The following is a 20,311-nucleotide window of genomic DNA, read 5'->3' as shown; positions in this document are numbered from 1 at the left end:
CTTATTTAGCTTCATATTTGGGTGTATTATGCTACAATTGATTGGGATTGAGCCTCCATTTAGCTCAATTGAGTGGGCATTAGGCCTTGGGGTGATCAATTAAGGGTGTAAGGAGTGATTTGCTTACTTCTTATGATATATTTTACATCTATATCACTTAGCGAGCCACTGGGAAGCTTGCATAAGTAATATAATCCCTTAATTCTCTCTCACTTCTCATTGGTGGTGGCGGTTACGGGTGCGGTGCTCCCATACCTTGCAAGCCTTCTACTTCAAATCCTTTGCAATGGTATGCTTTGTTAATTGATGTTGGAATGTCATCTTGTTTCTCATTCCTTTTGTTATGCTACTGAAATTTGAAGAGCAATCAAGTTGCAATTGTTGATTGGTTTGAATGCGAGGCTAGCATAGCCCCATTAATCATTAATGCTGTCGTAATCTCTTGTTAATTGTATGTTTTGGGAAGGCTAAAGTAGCCTTGATTTGAGTGTGGTTTGAGCATTGTTTTGATGTTAAGGCTAAAGTAGCCTTGCTATTGAAATGTATATGTTGTGGTTTGGGTTAAGAGATTAACATAATTGATGAGTATTTTGAGTGTGTATATGGACCACAACCCCGCGTGTGCGTAGCCCCCGAGCGTGTGGCTTGTGGAGAGCGAGGATCGCGAATAGGGGATTGGGGATCCGTGATTTGGATTGAGGTTTGTTGAGAGGTTTGCATGATTGAGATGCCCCATTTTTCGTGGGTGCTTTGTGATGATTGAACTAAGTCTTGAATTGTGAGTGTGTTGCATGAGTCTTACCACGTTAAATTCAACGTTTAGACTTATGAATCCTTGCAACCAAGCATGACCTTGAGTGAGCGTGACGAAGATCTAGTGGGAGGAGTTTGAGTTCAGGTGTATTTCTTGTTTATGTTATGGTGCCTGTTCTGCACAAGACCTTGTGAGGGCAAGGAAGACTTCCAAGCGAAGCCTTGCCAAAGCACTAGACCGAGAGATGACTTGACCGCACGAGTGTGTTTGGTATACACGGGCCTAGGTCCTCTTTCCCCTTTCCGTTTATGTTGTGTCGTGATCAATGTGGTTTAAGTTAGTAAGATAGCCTCACCCACGTGCTCGTAGCCCGCAAGGCCTTAGTGCTGACGCGTGCGGCCTTGATCTTGAGCACCCCGGGAGTTTGGTAGTCTTGCTAACGGACAACCGTTGTGACGTGATTCGCGTGTGCGCGTGGTGAGGATTCCGCCTTGACGGGTGAGACTCTAGCCGTTCATGAGAGAGTTTCCTTATTAGCTTCAAAATAAGGTGGCGCCCCCGCGTGTTCAAATGAAGCAAAGACCCCCGTGGTTGGCAAGTGTGCACGAGTCTGAGGTAGCCCGACTGCACATTTGCTCTCATCTTCTCCCCGCTTCACTGGGATTTGCCTGTATGATTTATTGCAAAGTCTCTCTCTCGAATTAGATGGAGTGAGGAGGCCTAGCCACAATTCCTATTTAATCCTTGGGAAAGCTTGTCTGCAATTGTGATTTGGATTGGTGTGGTTCCGCGATTCTTTGCAAAAGGTGCTCTCTGATTATTTGACTGATCATTGTGAAGTGTTCTGTTTTGATCCCTCTTTGCTGCAACCTACTCTTGACAAAATTTTCTGTTCATCTTGCTAAAAGAAAGAAAATCAATTCACATGTGAAAATAAAGGAAGCTTGGACCTAGTTAAGCTAAGGTGTCTTAAAATTATTTTGATGCACATTCTCTAGTTCCAGATCGCCATAGTTCCTTCTGTTTGCACTTCCTCTAGGATCAATTGGGAATCTCACCGTCATGCATGCTCATTTGATTAGTACAAATCAACATTTGGGAATTAAGAATCTTTGTTGGGCTTGTAACCTTTTTTGCATAGTGAAACTTTATGGCAGCAGACAACTAGCACACTGCATCCCTAGCTCCAGTCGTAGTTGATCGCAATCCATTGACTTTCATTTGGTGATTGTTTTTTCCTTTCTTGGTTTCCTTATTTGCCCAAAATAAGGTGGTGCCCCCCCACATTGGTACCCTCTGCGTGAGCTTGGCAGGTCAAGTTGCACGAGCTTGAGGCAGCCCGATTGTGCTTGAAAGCCTGGCTCATGTTTGGTGCCCCCACTGAGGACAAGCTAGATAAGACCTTCAGTTCACGGATTGCACATGCCAACGGTGCAAAACCCACATGTCTATCTTGCTGTGCAGATGCCCGTCCCATTCATAGGCACCATATTCTTCACTAGTCTAATTGAGTTTGCATCCCTGTTTGAGTTTAATATTAGCGTGGAATTTTCTTTGCATGTTAAGATCTAATTGTGTAGCCCTCTCAGGACTTCCGTCTTGTTAGTGCTACGCTTGCACGGCCACGCCCCACTGCCAGAGAATATCGTCAGCTGTGGGCTGAGAAGTTGCCATCGTCCACCAGGCCAAGGAGCGAAGCCACCAGCAGCAATCAAGGTGACCCTGAGCTGGACGCTGCCGCCAGCCTCTTGCTCAACCTACCCGAAGAAGATCTTGTAAAAGCTGTAATTAAAAGGCTAGCAGAGACTAGGGCTGTCTATGTAGTTGGTACCACCCTGCACATTCACACACTTCGCCTTTGCAAGAGGGACGAAGTTAATTCAATCCTCCTAGCCACTCACTTTGGAGTCGTGAACGAGGTCCGAATTCACAACTTCCACTTGTATCGCTATCTCTTTAGGGGAAATATACATGTTCGTATCGCCCAGTCTCATTGGGGGGCCGTACAAACTGTGTTGTCTTACGTGAGCCAGAGGTTTGGGGGGAAGAGGGGTAGACCGATAAAAATCACATTTGATGACTTTTTGCACCCAGCAGTCACCGCCTGGAAGAATGGGGAGCCTCATGCACAAATAGTATGTGACCTGCCAGAGAGTGTGGCAGGAAGCATAACCACTACCATTCCTATTCCTTTTAGACACCCCAGTCTGAGCTGTTTTGCCAGGGGATACTCCTCCGATGAGGATCGAGAGGTGGACATTGAGAATGACGATTATGATGACAGGGAAGAATTTGAAATCTTGTTGTTCCTAGGATACCCCTCTGTTCCCTATTTTCAGCCCTGAAGATTGTATTTAAATCTGTGTTCACTTAATGGTGATCAAGCCAGCAAACTTTGAGCATCGTTGAGTCATATCTTTTTGTTACATCCTTAACTGTGAATGTTTTCAGGCTTCTCTCCCCGTTAGTGCTGTACCTGGAACTCCTGAAAGATCAGAGCAGAAGCAGTGTGCAGGGCCCTCCAACCTTGCCCACGCAACGACCAAGCCGAGGTGCAGGGTTAAGCAAGTCCATTGGTGTCTGCCCGGGCTGCATTCGGTTGCCCAATTTCTACGAAGTGTGCCTCGAGAGGGTTTCCTTAGCACCATTGTAAGGAAGATTTCAGAGACCCGAGCAGTGAAGATTGAGGGTACCATTCTACATGTAAATCTCATCCGTCTTCGAGAGAGGAATGAGCTAAACCTCATCCTATTAGCTACAGGTCTACAGGTAGTGAGTGAGGTTAGAATCCACAACTTTCAAGTTACTTATTTTCTCACTGCACGAAGGCTACACGTGCGTATCACACAGGCCCATTGGAGAGCCTTTGGTTTTGTGTTGCCTTATATCATCTTGAGTCCCTGGGTAGAAAGTGAAGGCAAAAGAAAGAGAGCAATAAAGATCACATTTGATGAATTTCTGCGCCCAGCCGTAGAAGCCTGGAGGGCTGGGATACCTTACGCTGAGCTCATTTTCCGTCTCCCTGAGAGCGAGCTAGAACCCATTGTAGAGGGCATAAGGCTTCCCCACATCCATGCCAACCTGAGGGGTGACGAGCAAGGCTATTCTTCAGAGTCCGACCTTGAGGTGGATCTGGAGAATGATGAGCTTGAATTCCGTCAAGATGATGAGATCTTGACCTTCTATGGCCAGCCTTACATCCCTGCTATCTAACTGGTATTTTGTACTTCATCTTTGTATTCCAGTTATTTGTTAATGAATGATCTAGGCCCCCTTGATGGCCCTTTCTTTAATCGGTTTCACCTATCTCGAAACATTAATGTAAGAGTGATTGTCGACAGGAAGATTTTTTTTATGCAGAGAATTGTCTCCTTGTTTGGCCCAGCTGCTTTGGATCAGGTAATGCAAGCTCAGCATCCTGTTATCATACCGTTTGTTTTGTATGAGCACGGGTTTGATGTTTATGCGTACATTTTACTATGAGTGCTAGGGATGTTTCAGGGCCGTTCATACCCTCCGCACGCCAGACCATTTACATTCTTGTAGGCACAAAACTCCGTTTCCAAGCCTACTTGAGAAGGCTTTTAGGAGAAGAAAGGTTGGCAGCCATCAACGCTTCAGTCGCCCCTTTCATATTGCCTGCAGTTTACTATCGGTACTCCTTTGACGTATATATATTCATCTTACTTTAGGGAGTGCACGAGGTATAACACATTGCAGCCATGATGACTTTTCCCAGCTTCCACGGCAAAAACTATGAGAATGCCAGCTACTTTCTTGACGATCTAGAGATGGCATTTCTTGCCTCGGGGTGGGATCAAGATGAGGTTAAGCTCAGAGCTTTCCCTCTAGTTATGAGAGATGAAGCCAAAGTCTGGTTTCAAGGGTTGACAGCCGAGGAAAAGGCTAACTGGGCCACACTTAAGGATTCCTCCCTTATGAGGTATGTGACCGACAACACCCCAGAAAAACTATGGCAGAAACTGAGATGCCTATAGCAGGATAATCTAGGTTCATACTCTGCATATGAGGCTCAATTTGTGAAGTTATGGACTGAATGGAAAGCAAGTTTGAATGAGGGAGAGAAAGCTCCTAATTTTCTCCAAAAGGAGAGGTTTTTGGCAGGGTTAAATACTTTGTTGCAGGAAAAGGTGCGGGCCAAATTCCTAGAAACATTCGAAGAAGCGAAGCAGGTAGCAAGAGCCAAAGATCGGAAACTCCAATTTCAGGCCAACAGAGCAAGAAGAGAGCTCCAGCCTCCCCACGATGAGCAGCTGCCACAACCTCAACCACATCAAGCAGCTCAAGTAGCCCCTGCAGCTACCGATGACCCCCACTTAGAGCTATTACAAAGAGTGACCGCCCAGTTAGATGACCTATCCATCAACTTGGTGCGAGGACCACGAGGGCCACCCCCTCCACGACATGAGGCACCTCAACAACGACGGCCTCCCATGAGAAGACAAGAGTTACACTACTGGAACTGTGGAGAAGACGGACATGGTATGTACTTTTGCCCCCAGCCTAGAAGGTACGCTGGGAACAATCAAGGAAGGGGACCAGCGAGACAAGTAACTCCACCCCGGGATAGACCTCAAGCACCTGCACCACCACCCCCACCAGTCGTGCAACCACAAGTGCTGAGACGACCTCCCCAACCGGTAGCAGAAATCCCACCCCTGCCCGAGGAGGCTGAAGAAAGGGCAGTCAATGTGATTCAATTAGAGAGCAAGGGAAAAGAAAAGGTGATGGAGCCCGAGATCATAGCAGTCAAAAGGACGGCAGCTAAGAAGGCACGATTTAGTGAAGAAGCGAGTGAGCCCCCCTCAAGTATGGATACAGAAGAGGAAGGCACCTCCAAGGGTGCTAAGAGGAAAAAGAGGACCAGCTCCCGAAGGAAAATTACCATCAAGGATTTTCAGCTAGGCTCGAAGGAAGAGCCCTACGACTTAGTAAAAGACGTCAGCAACGAGGGGCCCAGGCTCTCATGGCCCCAGTTCCTTCATCTGTCTCTTAAGATGCGGCGACAATGGTCAAAGATGGTGAGCACCCGGGCACCTAAGGTAATGGGCTCTATAGAAGCAAAGAGGGAAGGTGATGTCTTGCCTGTGCTAGAAGCAGTCATTAAGGGGCAGAGAATTCGTAAGGTCTATGTAGATGGGGGAGCCCAAGTGTGTGTCATGAGTGAGAAAACAATGCACCATCTAGGTTTAGAAGTTGATGGGAAGTCAAAATTCAAGGCCAAGATGGCAAACAATGTGTCTGTTAGGTGTGTGGGAGTCTGTAAAGCAATCAAAGTGACTGTTTGTGCCATCAAAGTGGCTGTGGATATGTATGTCATTCCGGCCAAGGGAGAGGGCTACTCCATTATCTTAGGTAGGCCATGGTTGATAGCAATGAATGCTAGGCAGGACTGGGAAAAGGGTACCCTAATTCTTAATCCACCTGGTCGAAGCTCAGGAAAGGCTATCGTGTACAACTTGAAGGAGGGAACACAGGAAAGCTTAGAAGAGGAAACAACAGAGGAAAGCGAGTCTAGTGCTTCAAGCCCATCATCTACGGATGAAGAAACAAGCAGCAGTGAATCCGAAAGCTCACTGGAGATATGTGGAGTGGCTCTTAGAGGGCCCAACAAAGATGATGGTGAGAGTTCTCAGAAGGAGCTGAAGGAGAAAGAGCTAGAGAAGATGCTAGCCAAAGATCTTACAACTCAAGAGAAGGAAGACTTCAAGGTAATGTTGAAGAAGCACACTTCACTTTTCATTTCTGACTACTCTGAAATCACAGGAGTTACAGCAGTCCAACATCAGATCAACCTAAAGCCTAATCAAAAGCCGGTGGCCCAGAAGTTACGCCGCCTGGGGAAAATTCAGCAAGAGGCTCTGCTAAAGGAGGTGAAGAAGCTAACTCAAGCTGGGTTCATCTACCCAGTTGAGGATTCCGAGTGGGTGTCCCCGGTGGTGGTAACCCCTAAGAAAAACGGCAAATGGCGGGTCTGCATTGATTACAAGCCTCTGAATGCAGCAACGAAGAGGGATCACTTCCCTCTCCCCTTCCAAGATAAAATCTTAAATGAAGTTGCTAGGCACAAAAGGTATACTGTATGTGACGGGTACTCAGGCTACTTCCAAATCAGCATTGCACAAGAAGATCAGAAAAAGACAACCTTCATTACGCCATGGGGGTGCTTTGCCTATAGGGTTATGCCATTTGGCCTCACAAATGCACCGGCCACATTCCAAAGGTTTATGAATCATGTATTTCAGCCATTTTTTGGGAAGTTCATTACGGTTTACATTGATGATTTTTGCATCTACAACTCACGAGTGCTGCATTTGGCAAGGGTAGATGAAGGCTTGAGTAGATTAGCACGAATGGGAGGGCAATTGAATATGGCTAAGTGTCATATTGGGGAAACCCAAGTCACCCTTTTGGGGCATGTAGTATCTGGGGAAGGCATTCAGGTGGACCCATCCAAGGTTAGTGCACTGCTAGCCCTGACGTCACCAACTACAGTCAAAGAACTCACATCATTCATCCAGAAAGTAAGGTATTTTAGTAGGTTCATTCATCAATTATCCCAGCTAGCCTTACCCCTACAACGCCTGACCAATGCATCCACCTTAGTATGGGATGAGGAGAGCAAAGAGTGTTTCCAAGAAGTCAAAACAGTTTTGAGCTCCCTCCCCACTCTCCTTCCTCCCCTTTGGGATCAGCGGTTTTATGTAAATCCGAGTGTAGGATCAGATTCTGTGGGGGCTATCTTATTGCAAAAGGACCCCAAAACCCTTCTGATGAGGCCAGTCTACTTTGTCAGCCGAGTTATGAAGCTGACAGAACAGGCTTATTCAAGTGTAGAGAAGATGGTATTAGCATTGATGTTTGCCACTCAAAGGTTCCGGGCATACCTTTTGCCCAGGCATTTTATAGTCATTACCATGGAGGAGAATTTTCCACATGTATTACAGCACATGGATGTCTTTGCTCGCATTTCTAAATGGGTTGTTCAGCTTTAGGAGTTTGACTACACAGTGATGGTAGAAGAGTCCACCCGCGCAGCCTTGGCTGGCATCTTAACGCACCAGTTTAAGGAGAAGAAGCAGAGGAAAGAAATAAAGGGCATACCAAAACCACCACCTACACCGGCAAAGGAAATAGAGCAAGCATTTCCTCTCTATTTTGATGGAGCATACAGAAGGAAAGAAGGCAAAGCAGCGGCAGGTATTGTGGTGTTTAACCCTGCTAAAGAGAAAGTGATGGAAAGAGGCATAGCATTGCTCAACATCTCCTCCAATAATGAGGCTGAGTATGCAGCTTTGATTGCGGGGCTTGAGTGGTGTGCTTCTAATGACATCAGCCGTCTTAATGTGTATGGTGATTCTATGCTAATCGTAAAGCAGGTACAAGGTATCTGGTCTTGCAAGAGTGATAAGCTTGCATCAAAGCTCAGAGAAGTAAAAGCTCTATTCAGAAGGATCAAGTATCATCAGATACACTATGTGGGGAGGGCTACAAATCAAGATGCAGATGTTCTAGCTAATGAGTGTCTGAAGGAAGTCACCATTGGAGCTGTCAAGCTCCAGGAGCCTAAGATGCAGGGGAAGGAATCCCTACAGGATGTTATAGGTTTTCTTGAAACAGGAGAACCACCACCGCATTTAACCAAAGGAGAAAGAAGGTGGTTGGCAAGGAAGGCAGTACGGTACCGATTAATTAATGATGATCTGTTTTGCCAAGGGAGGGATCAAGTACTCAGGAAGGTCCCTTCCCAGGAGGACATCCATCGAATCCTCCACTCGTGCCACAATGATATATGTGGTGGACATTTTGCATACGAGCTCACCTGCAGGAAAATCCTACAAGCTGGCTTCGTTTGGCCATCTCTCCAAAGAGATGCGCATTTCTGGTGTAAGTCATGTGATGCATGTCAACGCACAGGTCCCAGACATCTCATTCATGGGCCACAGCAACCCATTACATCCTTTGGGCCATTCGAAAAGTGGGGCATTGATGCCATTGGGCCACTGCCAAAGACTGCAGGAGGAAAGGAATACATCATTGTGGGTGTTGATTACATGACCAGATGGGCTGAAGCAGTTCCAACTAGCAGAATCACAGCTAAAGATGTCGCAAGGTTCGTCTTCAACAGCATCTGCTGCAGGTTTGGTGTTCCTCTTGAAATCATATCTGATAGGGGACCCGGGTTCAGAGGAGATTTGGTAAAGGAGCTAATGGGTAAATTAGGCATCAAGCACAGGCACTCCACCCCATACTATCCACAGTGTAATGGGTTAGTGGAAAAGGTTAATGGAATGATTTGCAAAATCATCTCCAAACACGTAGGGGAAAAGACACAGCACTGGGATAAGCATTTGAATGCGGCACTTTGGGCATAACGTACGTCATTTAGGACATCTCTGGGGTTTACACCATTCCACTTAGTGCACGGTCAGGAGGCAATTTTGCCAATTGAGGTAGAGCTTTCTAGCTTGAGGGTGTCACTGCACTCTCAAAAGAAACACAAAGAATCAATGAAGAAGCGCCTCTTGGATTTAGAGAGGCTGGCATTAAGTAGGCAGGATGCCATTCAACATTATGCTAGGCAAGCAGAAGAAAGGAGAAAGAGATTCAATGAGAAAATAGCACCAAGAAGCATCACGGAAGGTTCACTCGTACTGCGCTACAACAACAAATTCGACTACAATAAGAATCACAAGTTTGTGCCTCATTGGGAGGGACCTTTCAAAGTTATAGAATTATTTGACAATGGGAGTTACCAACTCATGGATGCCTCTGGAGGACTGCACAAGACTAGGGTGAATGGATGGAGATTGAAACCATATTTCTCTCAGGGAATGGGGGATCAAGCAGGAGTGGAACAGGTAATCCTCGACAGCAAAGAGCCCTTGGGGTAAGTGCCCAAGACCCTTCTCTTGCACAGCATCTTCCCTGCATAGACATCATGAGAATAGGGCCAATTACACAGCCTTGCATAGACACGTTGTTTTGTGACCCAGGCACATCAATGGAACATCTTTCCATTGATAGAGAGGATGAGTGCACAAGCAGGTCACAGGGAAATTTCATTGCAGAAGGATTGGAGCAAGAGGTATGAATGCCTCTTGCGTCTGGGGGAGGGCTAATGATGGGGGAAAATCAGACCCTCATTTTTTCAGCCCTTCTTAAAGGATTAATGTAATTATTGTACAGGAGTTTGTTAAATAATGTTGGGTCTCTGCAGCATATGGAGTACCCTCTCGTGTGTACGATTGGGGAGCAGGAACGAAGGCTTCCTAAGGAGTATGGAGAAATCACATCCTTGCAAGGAGAAGAGGTGAGAATAGCCCCTATCCTAGGTGGTAAGGAGAATTCCACTTGGGTGCAATTACAATTTGCTAAAGGAAAATGTAAAAGGCAAAGGCAAGGATAATTCTAGTTTCAATACATGGAATATCAAACATGTAAATTCAAAGGTGAATATGGAGAGTTGATGGGAAGGCCAAAATATGTGGGACCCAGGCAGTAGAAGGCCAAACTATGAAGTGAAAAGGCAAAGCATGGTTCATACAAATCAAGTGTGAGGAGTAAAAGTCAAACATGAAGCCAAAGCAGATGATGCAGGCAAGGAGGCCTCATTTTCAAAATGCGCATTCTTGAGATTCCTTCTCTCTAGCTGGTCAATGGCCACATTCTCTCTCCACCTCACTCTCCACTTTGCTCCAAAGATGAAGACTTTCTCTATTTGGCAAAAGGTGGTTTGGCCAACCTTTTTTGAAGAAACCCCTCCCCCACATATTCAAATGTGATTGGACCATCTTTTCCCCTCTTGGCCTCACCTACAAAGTCTCCTAAGTGGAACCCCCCACATGACCAAAGCTTACCTTCACATGAGCTTGGCTTATTTCATGCACGGTTGAGGAGCCTTCATTTCTTTTTTCAAATTATTTAGCTACCACCCTAAGCTATAAGCCCTCCCAAAAATTGAGCTACCCCACACCCCCTTCCATCCAAGTTAGCTTTCTAAAAAATGAAAGTGGGAATCTTGTGACAAATTGAGACCTTTCCTCAATTTTTGAGCGCCTCACACACACATTCAAAATATCAAAACCCCTCTCTTCTCTAAACCAAAAAACAGAGAATATGGAAGCTCTCTTTGCTCACTTTTTCCTACACCATATCCCCCAAATATTAAGCTTAAATAATTAATCCATTAGCCCATCTCTTCACCTATAAATAAGAGCCATTCCTATGCACAAAGAGAGCAAGTTGGGGGAGGCTAAAGAAGTTGATTTTAGCCATCTTAAGTTAGCATTGTGAGTCTTGAGAGCAAGGGTGCCACTTATTTAGCTTCATATTTGGGTGTATTATGCTACAATTGATTGGGATTGAGCCTCCATTTAGCTCAATTGAGTGGGCATTAGGCCTTGGGGTGATCAATTAAGGGTGTAAGGAGTGATTTGCTTACTTCTTATGATATATTTTACATCTATATCACTTAGCGAGCCACTGGGAAGCTTGCATAAGTAATATAATCCCTTAATTCTCTCTCACTTCTCATTGGTGGTGGCGGTTACGGGTGCGGTGCTCCCATACCTTGCAAGCCTTCTACTTCAAATCCTTTGCAATGGTATGCTTTGTTAATTGATGTTGGAATGTCATCTTGTTTCTCATTCCTTTTGTTATGCTGCTGAAATTTGAAGAGCAATCAAGTTGCAATTGTTGATTGGTTTGAATGCGAGGCTAGCATAGCCCCATTAATCATTAATGCTATCGTAATCTCTTGTTAATTGTATGTTTTGGGAAGGCTAAAGTAGCCTTGATTTGAGTGTGGTTTGAGCATTGTTTTGATGTTAAGGCTAAAGTAGCCTTGCTATTGAAATGTATATGTTGTGGTTTGGGTTAAGAGATTAACATAATTGATGAGTATTTTGAGTGTGTATATGGACCACAACCCCGCGTGTGCGTAGCCCCCGAGCGTGTGGCTTGTGGAGAGCGAGGATCGCGAATAGGGGATTGGGGATCTGTGATTTGGATTGAGGTTTGTTGAGAGGTTTGCATGATTGAGATGCCCCATTTTTCGTGGGTGCTTTGTGATGATTGAACTAAGTCTTGAATTGTGAGTGTGTTGCATGAGTCTTACCACGTTAAATTCAACGTTTAGACTTATGAATCCTTGCAACCAAGCATGACCTTGAGTGAGCGTGACGAAGATCTAGTGGGAGGAGTTTGAGTTTAGGTGTATTTCTTGTTTATGTTATGGTGCCTGTTCTGCACAAGACCTTGTGAGGGCAAGGAAGACTTCCAAGCGAAGCCTTGCCAAAGCACTAGACCGAGAGATGACTTGACCGCACGAGTGTGTTTGGTATACACGGGCCTAGGTCCTCTTTCCCCTTTCCGTTTATGTTGTGTCGTGATCAATGTGGTTTAAGTTAGTAAGATAGCCGCACCCACGTGCTCGTAGCCCGCAAGGCCTTAGTGCTGACGCGTGCGGCCTTGATCTTGAGCACCCCGGGAGTTTGGTAGTCTTGCTAACGGACAACCGTTGTGACGTGATTCGCGTGTGCGTGTGGTGAGGATTCCACCTTGACGGGTGAGACTCTAGCCGTTCATGAGAGAGTTTCCTTATTAGCTTCAAAATAAGGTGGCGCCCCCGCGTGTTCAAATGAAGCAAAGACCCTCGTGGTTGGCAAGTGTGCACGAGTCTGAGGTAGCCCGACTGCACATTTGCTCTGGTCTTCTCCCCGCTTCACTGGGATTTGCCTGTATGATTTATTGCAAAGTCTCTCTCTTGAATTAGATGGAGTGAGGAGGCCTAGCCACAATTCCTATTTAATCCTTGGGAAAGCTTGTCTGCAATTGTGATTTGGATTGGTGTGGTTCCATGATTCTTTGCAAAAGGTGCTCTCTGATTATTTGACTGATCATTGTGAAGTGTTCTGTCTTGATCCCTCTTTGCTGCAACCTACTCTTGACAAAATTTTCTGTTCATCTTGCTAAAAGAAAGAAAATCAATTCACATGTGAAAATAAAGGAAGCTTGGACCCAGTTAAGCTAAGGTGTCTTAAAATTATTTTGATGCACATTCTCTAGTTCCAGATCGCCATAGTTCCTTCTCTTTGCACTTCCTCTAGGATCAATTGGGAATCTCACCGTCATGATGCTCATTTGATTAGTACAAATCAACATTTGGGAATTAAGAATCTTTGTTGGGCTTGTAACCTTTTTTGCATAGTGAAACTTTATGGCAACAGACAACTAGCACACTGCATCCCTAGCTCCAGTCGTAGTTGATCGCAATCCATTGACTTTCATTTGGTGATTGTTTTTTCCTTTCTTGGTTTCCTTATTTGCCCAAAATAAGGTGGTGCCCCCCCACATTGGTACCCTCTGCGTGAGCTTGGCAGGTCAAGTTGCACGAGCTTGAGGCAGCCCGATTGTGCTTGAAAGCCTGGCTCAAGAGCTATTCGGCTCATAGATTTGTTTCCAAAAGCACATATCCTTTTCAAAAGCTATCTAAGCTTAGATTAGGATCATGGAATGGAGCTTTGGAAGTCCTTTATGCTAGGAAAGGGCCCTTACAAAATCATTTTTATGCTTTTATTAAAAAAGTGTCTACAATTAGTAGGCATTTGTACCTTCAATTTTTCATTGTTATAGGTGAATTTCAAATTTTGAAGGGTTACACTAAACCTAGGTTCTGTTTGAGCATTGCTAACTTGTTTATTGGGAGTGACAATCTTGGACCTAAGATTCTAGACTAGACCTCTCAACTATTGCACCCAGAGGTCTATGTTATTGATGATGATCCATGCATCTGGACAACTTATTTCTACCACCAAAGCATTGTAATCAATGTTTTAAAAAAATCATGGATTTATTGTACTCTAAATTAATTAAATAAACTTTAAAAAAAACTCCTTTGCATCATGTAAAAAAATTCCCCTCATCACTAAATGAAACACACTACCATTGAACTAAAGTAAAGGGATCCATGGTGGGAAAACTACCAAAATTTTGGGAGGGCTTCCACAGTCGTCCGATGGATGAAATGTTAAACCATGCCAAGGTGGTAAACCATGCAAGTTAATTAAAGCATGCCATGAATGAAATCCAATGTGGATGGTTTATGTGGCTCCTTTTTTAATGCCATGTAAGATGAAGAGAGGGGGCTTGGGTGGGAGAATTAAAAAATGCATGTCATTTAGTGACAAGGGTGATCCCCTCTTCTTGTTTAATGTGTAGCTCTATGACATGCGTGCCCATTCTTATAGACAAAAGGACCAACAAAAACACAGCATGTGAATTTGAAAGAAGCTTGTTTGTAGACAAACCTACCATCGGTGCAAGAGTCAAGAGACAAAATGTGATCAAGGAAAAGTCCATTCTTTGATGCAAAAGCTTGCCAAGTCACAAAAAATGAAGATCGTCTACTCTTATCAGTGAAGCCAAGTTTCCTTGAATGAAGCAAAAGCTACATGCTGATGGCATTGATGCTTGGCCATGAATGCTGCAACAAAGAAAGGGAAGCAAGAAGAAACAAAAGTGCTTTGCCACTCTCAGTTCATAGCAAGCACGGGAGGGTTTGGCAAGAGTAGCTCTTGCAAAGCTCTTTGAATTTTACCCTAGAGCGTTCTTTGACTCTTTGAGTTTTGCAATATTTCTTTCCTTCTCACCCACATTTTGGCAACCATAGCTTCTTCACACAGTTTATGCATGATTTTTGCCAGCAAGTAAACTGAATTTTCAACCTACCACTAATTCTCAGGAAGGTCACTTTCATTTCTTTTGACCAAGAAGGTTTTGGCCAATGTCTTGAAGAAGTCATGGCTTTTACAATAACTTTGTTGTAAACAATGCCATCGCCGTGCATGTGCTTTGATGAGAAAGGAAGGTCTAGAAAAGAGCTTGTCTAGCCATTAGTTATGGCAGAGTCAGGTAGCAAAAAGGCCATGCTTTTCCTTCCTTAAACAATGTAGCCATGGCAAAGCTTCTACATGCTCAAAATAGGTTGCACAGTGCTATGCACAAATACCGCTCCCTTGAAGATGATCTATGCAAGATTGGCCCATGTCTTCAGCATATTGCCAAGCACATCTCATCCCTTGAGGTTGCACTTGAACCCCTATGATTGCACATAAGGGTTCGTAAGAAATGAGCTGGTAACATTGATAAGGAATTTACTTTGGTCTTTGTTGTGCTCAAGGATTTTGATGCCATGCATGATCTTGAGCAATCCCTTTAGGAAGACCTAGAGTATGACCTTTTTGGCTATGTTGGCTGAATTTCTTGCCTTGAAGAAGCTACGGCCTTCTTGTGTCAAAATTTCCCAATGGCTGTTGAATGGCTTCAAGAAATGGTGGACTTCTTAGACCAGAATCAGATCCTTCAAGATGCCCCAATGAGAAGAATTTCCTCTCATTTGAAGCTCTTGCAGGCATGTCACTCTGCTCTAGATTAGGATAAGCTTGATCGTGGGCTTCATTTAGCATCATTAGACAAGCTTGATAGTGAGTTTCAAAGGTTCCTTTCAGAAGATAGCTTGCTTGGTCTATCTCTTACCAACCAATTTGTTAGGAGAGTTGGTGCTTCAAGCAACAGGAAGCTTCTTGCTCAAACATTGAAGATGTATATTTTTAGCAGCTAGCCAAGCACAATATTTTGTTATGGTTCCTAGACCATGTATGGTGTTGGATTTCTTTACATGTACATATAGATTTTATAGTTAGTTGTGGTTATAATTGTTTCCTTGCCATTTTTGGAACTTAAGTTTTGGGCAAAATATGTTGTAAATGTGGCAAGCATGGCAATGTGTGCCATGCTATTGGAGCACCATTTGTAGTAGATGTAATGCTGGACATAAGACACTTTACTATGCAAGGGAAAACTTATCATTTTTTTGTGGTCATTGCATGTGTATGTCAAGTTTAAGAAGATCACCATAGCTCTCATTTGCATTCCATATCTTGTCTTCTTTTGATTCCAATTCTTGCTTGAATGTATTTGTCAAGTACAATGTCTCAAGGCTTTGTCTCCAAGGATCCTACTATCTTCTTCAAAAGCTCTTGCTATTGCACCAAGGGTGATGCTTCCAATAGCTTTTTAAGACTATGTATGTTAGATTGTGCATTTCTTACCACGTGTTGCACTTGTAGAAGTAATACAAAAGTTTTCTCAAGTGTACTAAGCTTGCTCTTGACTTTTCCTTTTTCAGCACTTACAAGATCAATTGGCAAGGAGCACTCATGCTAACATAGTGGTGCACTTGTTTGTGTGGATCTTTTGGTGTTTGTCTACCTAGCACATTGTGGTGCTTACTTTGAGTGCCAATTGTATGTGAAAACATGCAGAGCATGGAGAAAGCCCTTATAAAAAAGTTTGGGCATCAAAGTGGTGCATTCATTTTGATATTATTCATCATTTTCAAGCTCTTTATCCATTTGTGGATTGAATTAGATTAATGGCCTATTGCATGGTTAAGGTGGTAAGCAATTCAATCATGTTCAAATGGTGAGCTTTTGGGTGAGAGTTCTTGTGCACCATGATTTCATGAAGCTGAGAAAGTTACAAAAGATAATTGGGTTTGGCTAAAGGTGTGCCATCTTGGGAGGTGTTTGTTGCAGCATTCTTAATGACATTAAATTTTCTTAATACAATGCCTAGCTTTGCACGACATGTTCTGAGGAGCAATTAAGTTGCTTGATCATAGCTTGTGATTATATTGTTCTTTATGTGATGTTATGCTTCATGCCCATCTCCATGTCAGTAGGCTATGAATAACATGCCTCACATACGCCAAGCCTTTTAGCCCTTCTTATAGTATATGTGATGCAAATTGTCCTTTCCATGATGTTGTGTTTCATGTCTATGTCCATGTTAGTGGGATCTACATAAAATTCTTGACATGCCCCAAACCCATTTTGAATGTATGGATGACATTTTGCTAGTTGTATTGGTAAATGGTGTTGTTTGGTAGCCATGTGTAGAGGGCCTTGCCTTTGAGCTCCATAGTGTACATACACATTTAGTTTGTAGTGGTATTATTCCTTTCTGATGCATGCATCACTTCAAAGAGCTTGGTAATTCATATGAAAGTGTGATACATAGAAGGGAAGAAAAGTGTGTCACAATCTATACTAATACTATAGATAGCGACAATATGTTGAAGCCTTCTATGGTAGCTCTCACTAGAATCTATCAAGTTATGGTTCTTCTTGGAGCTAGGCAAATCTTGAGCTCTTGCAATTTCTTTTAGTGCTACATCTAGCATTATTGTCCATTTTTTTGTTGCCAACAATTGTTTCTTCCATTTGGTGAGATCAAAGGGGAGCTTTGTTCTAAAATTGGGACACTTGGGAGACTGTGTGTTAGAAACATGTAAGAATATATTTATATCTGAAAGGAGATAAAATCAAAGCTTTGTGCTTGCTGTGTTCATCTTTTGATGAATAATTTGTTGAGGGTCTTGTTCCATGTATATTACTTATCCAACTTGTAGTAGGAAAATGGAAGTGCTACATGTTAAAGATATTATTTGTTTCTACTACATGATATAACTAGGTGGTGGTTTTTCCATATGTAATCCTCGGCATAAGCCTCTTTACTATACAAGGGAAAGATTTATCATATTTTTGTGCTCATTGCATGTGTATGTACTTGTTTTCTAGTAATGTAATCAAACCAATTTTTTCAACAATAGTGGTTTAGATTGGTCTAGGCATACATTGTCTATTTGCATTAGCTTGTGCAGTTGGAATGCTTTCTCCCTTACCCTACTCAATGTAGACCAAGATATGCTGTTGTACCCATGTATGCTTAATGTGGAAGCATGCACAATACTGAAGATGCCTTTGATCATTTACCATATTGTAATGAGCGCTCATGGACATCACTCATTCAAGGATCCCAAATCTCTTTGTAAAACATGCCAAGACTTTGTAAACCATGCCACTTAGTTCTAAGATAAACCATGCCATCTTAAAACTAGGTGGCATGGTTTACAAAGATTTGGCATAGTTTACACAAAGGCTTAGGATGGCATGGTTTACAAAGTCTTGGCATGGTTTATAAAGGGCTTTGTCATCCTTGGATTATTGAAGTCCATGAGCACTCATTATCGTATGGTGAATGATCAAACGCATCCTTGGTAAATTGTGCATGATTCCAGATTCAACATACATGGGTACAAGATAATTGCCAAGCTCTTTAGTGGCACTAAGGTTCTTGTCTTTGATGAGCTGGTGTGCATGCTTGGGAAGAGCAATACTTGAGTGTTTGTGTGCCATTGTCCCCACAATGAGACAACTGCTAGTATTATTGTTGGGCTCAATGTTGCTCGAGTCATCAATATGCCATTTGTTGCTTCCATTGCCTATGGGCAGGACAAGAAGGGAGGGGAGAAAAATAGTCGTGTTTTTAACATGTGAGGAGGAACATTTGATGTGAGCATCCTTTCAATTGACAATGGTGTCTTTGAAGTCCTTGCAGCCAATGGCCACACCATCCAACCCAAAGCCCTTGAGTAAACCATGCCAAGGAAATTTGTGAGATAGATCATGCCAATCCAAAGCCCTCTCTAAACCATGCCATCCCATGAGATCTTTTGTAAAACCATTCCTACATACAATAAACCATGTCATAGCATGTATGAGATAAACCATGCCTATAAAAAGTAAACCATGCCTTAGAAGGTTTGAGATAAACCATGCCATCCCACTTTAGATAAACCATGTTGTCCCACCCTTTTTTTAAGACCACGTCCTCCCATAAAGTGCTTTTGTAAACTATTACCTATTTTCCTTCAACCTCATGCTTTCCTAGGAGTTCTTCACATTCACCTTCTTGAAAAGGGACCCCTTTATTGTATTTTTCCCTAAAGCACTCAACCATAAGAAGTTTTAGACATTTTCTCCTATGGGAAAAGATCCTTCAATCATTCACTCAACTGCTATACTAAATGTGGAAGCATGCACAATACTGAGAATGTAGAGCTCTAATTGGTGGAAAGTCTTGTTGTATATTAGTATTGACACTCACACAAAAAGACCCAACATGATTGATTGGAAGATAACAACTCCCATATTTTTCTATGAGCTTGTAGAAATGAAGAGTGAAAGATCCTTGGTTTTGATTTTCCTCCCCACTAGCAATTTCAACTTTCCCATCTTCCAAACTCAGAATTGCATCAAACACAAACTTGTCACTTGCCTTGAATGATGCAGCTAGTTCCTTTGTAATGTTAATCATGTTCGCTCCTTTATCTCTTCAATTTTTTGTAACATAGATAAAAGAAACAATGAACCTTAGTTACCAATTAATAACACATCCTTAGCACATGTTCCTTGAGTTCATTATTAGTAGGAAATTGGGCATGTATTTTCCTAAGCTATATCATTAGCACTCTAGCACAAACATACATAGTATGTATGCTTGTGGCTAATTTGTGATATAGACTATGGGGAAACAACATTGCACCATTTCCTTGATGGTTGCATTAAAGATGTAATTTGGTAGCTTTCCCTTAAGCACATAGATGCTAACAGTGGTTATCCACTTGCTCTTGTGCTACATGTATTAATGAAAACATAACATAGATTGAAAAGAAATTGAAAGAAACACCAACATGATATTGAGGGCTGCATTTATGAGGCCGCCTTCCCCCCTCAAAAGGAATTCTCATTGACTAATTCTTGAATAATTATAATCATAGGAGAGCTGGTGGCAATCATGGTTGTTTCTCAACATTGTTATGGAAGTTAGCTCCATAAAACATGAGTACAATTGTTAATTTCAAATCAAAATTACATGTTATTCATTTTTTACTGATGTAGTTGGGGTAGCATCACTTCATCCATCATTGATTCTTCATATGTGCTCCACTTTGCCAATTGGATTGGCATACATAAGCAATTTTATGAAGTAATAAGAGAGATTATTTATGTGCAAGCAAGGATGGAAGCACTAGTCTTTCTCTGATGATATGAGAGTAGCATATCACCTTGTAGAGGTGGCTAAGAGCTTCCAATAGATCCTATCAACACTCCAATCTAAGTTTGAATGAGAGAGATATGGCCAAAAGACACTCACATATGTGCTTAAGGCTCTGGCAACTAAAGTTAGGCAATAATGTGGGGGAAAGGGTGTGGAGGAGCGAGAAAGATGAGTGGGGAGCCCAAAAACAAGGGAAAAGACTCCCCTTTTGGATGCACATTTCATTTGTGGCCCTTGGATGGAGGTTGATTCTCCATTCCACCATCCTAGCCATCCATCTAGCTTGCGGCCACCCTTTTCCCACTCTTTAGCCCTCATTCCCACATTTTGAGCCATAATTATTCTATTTTGAGAGAATTTCTTATTCATTTTGAGCTCTAAAAATTGCCTTAGACTCAAGATAATATTTTTTAGACAATTATGCAAGATGTTCCAACCTCTAGACCCTTCCCATTAGTCTCAAATACATCCTTGTTGTCATATACCTTGGCCTCCTTGGTATTTTCTCTCTCTAGAGTGATAAGTTCTAGAGATATAAAATCATTATTGAGGTTAAAAGTGCATCAAAAT

The 20,311-nt window shown here is 42.9% G+C and overlaps 1 pseudogene; it reads left to right on the top strand.

Moving 5' to 3' along the window:
• Positions 1–3,605: 3,605 nt before the first annotated feature.
• Positions 3,606–16,454, top strand: LOC148039373 (uncharacterized; annotated as a pseudogene).
• The last annotated feature ends 3,857 nt before the right edge of the window (positions 16,455–20,311 follow it).

Source organism: Lygodium microphyllum, chromosome 3 (genome assembly GCF_053477565.2).
Source record: "Lygodium microphyllum isolate KBCC chromosome 3, Lygodium_microphyllum_v1.1.10, whole genome shotgun sequence".
Classification (NCBI taxonomy): Eukaryota; Viridiplantae; Streptophyta; class Polypodiopsida; order Schizaeales; family Lygodiaceae; genus Lygodium; species Lygodium microphyllum.
The sequence above is the reverse complement of the archived record's forward strand: the minus strand, read 5'-3'. Positions and strand labels throughout refer to the sequence as shown.